General features: G+C 39.4%; 1 non-coding gene across 1 annotated transcript; it reads left to right on the forward strand.

Annotated features, from left to right (window-relative positions):
- Positions 1–1,087: 1,087 nt before the first annotated feature.
- LOC112731305 (small nucleolar RNA R71) lies at positions 1,088–1,195 on the forward strand. The gene has a single exon (XR_003167089.1). It is a non-coding gene; the product is annotated as a small nucleolar RNA R71 (small nucleolar RNA).
- Positions 1,196–2,046: the final 851 nt, after the last annotated feature.

The following is a 2,046-nucleotide window of genomic DNA, read 5'->3' on the forward strand; positions in this document are numbered from 1 at the left end:
TCATTAATGCATTCAGTTCATTGGTGAACAAGGGGGGTTCATCCTCCCAAGTCTCAGTACCAAATAACTTGGCATTCAGCTTCATGATTGCTCCTAGATATTTAGCAACTTGCTCTTCAGTGATGTCTTCATCCTCTTCAGAGGAAGAATATTCATCAGAGCTCATGAATGGCAGAAGAAAGTTCAATGGAATCTCTATGGTCTCTGTATGAGCCTCAGATTCCTTTGGTTCCTAAAAGGGAAACTCCTTTCTGTCCAGATGACGTCCCATGAGGCTTTTCTCACTGGGACTCACGTCTTCCTCACTCTCTCCAGGTTCGGCCATGTTGGTCATGGTTATGGCCTTGCACTCTCTCTTAGGATTTTCTTCTGTATTGCTTGGGAGAGTACTGGGAGGAGTTTCAGTAATCTTCTTACTCAGCTGACCCACCTGTGCCTCCAAATTTCTAATGGAGGACCGTGTTTCATTCGTGAAACTTAGTGTGGTCTTGGATAGATCAGAGACTATGGTTGCTAGGCCAGAATGGCTCTGTTCAAAATTCTCTGTCTGTTGCTGAGAAGATGACGAAAAAGGCTTGCTATTGCTTAACTTATTTCTTCCACCATTATTATTGAAGCCTTGTTGAGGCTTCTGTTGGTCTTTCCATGAGAAATTTGGATGAATTCTCCATGAAGGATTATAGGTATTTCCATAGGGGTCTCCCATGTAATTCACCTCTGCCATTGCAGGATTCTCAGGATCATAAGCTTCTTCTTCAGAAGATGCTTCTTTAGTACTGTTGGATGCAGCTTGCAATCCATTCAGACTCTGAGAAATCATATTGACTTGCTGAGTCATTATTTTATTCTGAGCCACTATGGCATTCAGAGTATCAATTTCAAGAACTCCCTTCTTCTGAGGCGTCCCATTGTTCACAGGACTCCTCTCAGAGGTGTACATGAACTGGTTATTTGCAACCATTTCAATGAGTTCTTGAGCTTCTGCATGGGTTTTCAGATGAAGAGATCCTCCTGCAGAATGGTCCAATGATATTTTTGACAACTCAGACAAACCATCATAGAATATACATATGATGCTCCATTCTGGAAGCATGTCAGTAGGACACCTTTTGATCAATTGCTTATATCTTTCCCAAGCTTCATAGAGGGACTCACCTTCCTTCTGTCTGAAGGTTTGGATTTTCACTCTAAGCTTGCTCATCTTTTGAGGTGGAAAGAATTTGGCCAGGAAAGCACTGACCAGCTTTTTCCAAGAGTTCAGGCTTTCCTTAGGTTGTGAATCCAACCATGTTCTAGCTCTGTCTCTTACAGCAAAAGGGAAAAGCATAAGCCTGTAGACCTCGGGATTAACTCCATTGGTCTTGACAGTGTCACAGATTTGCAAGAATTCAGCTAAGAACTGATGAGGATCTTCCAATGGAAGTCCATGAAACTTGCAATTCTGTTGCATTAGAGAAACTAATTGAGGCTTAAGCTCAAAGTTGTTTGCTTCAATGGCAGGAATTAAGATGCTTCTTCCATAGAAGTCAGAAGAGGGTGCAATGAAGTCACCAAGCATCTTCCTTGCATTGTTGGCATTGTTATTGGGTTCGGCCATGTCTCCTTCTTTTTCAAAAATTTCTGTCAGGTCCTCTCCAGAGGGTTGTGCTTTAGCTTCTCTTAGTTTCCTCTTAAGAGTCCTTTTAGGTTCAGGATCAGCTTCAATAAGAATGTCTTTATCCCTGTTCCTGCTCATATAAAAAAGAAGAGAACAGAAAAGAAGAGGAATTCTCTATATCACCGTATAGAGATTCCTTTATGTGAGTAGAAGAAGAGAAGAATAGAAGAAGGAGAAGAAAAAAATTCGAACACAGAGAAGAAGAGCGGGTTCGAATTTTGAATGGAAGAGGAGTGTTAGTAGATAAATAAATAAATAGAAAGAGATAAGAGAGAAAATTTCGAATTTAAAAAGAATAAAAGGAAAAAATTTTTTCTTTTATTTTAATTATTAGTTAGAATTTGAAAATTAAAAAGAGAAATAAAATTAAATTAAAATTTAAAACAATT

This window comes from Arachis hypogaea, chromosome 12 (genome assembly GCF_003086295.3).
Source record: "Arachis hypogaea cultivar Tifrunner chromosome 12, arahy.Tifrunner.gnm2.J5K5, whole genome shotgun sequence".
Classification (NCBI taxonomy): Eukaryota; Viridiplantae; Streptophyta; class Magnoliopsida; order Fabales; family Fabaceae; genus Arachis; species Arachis hypogaea.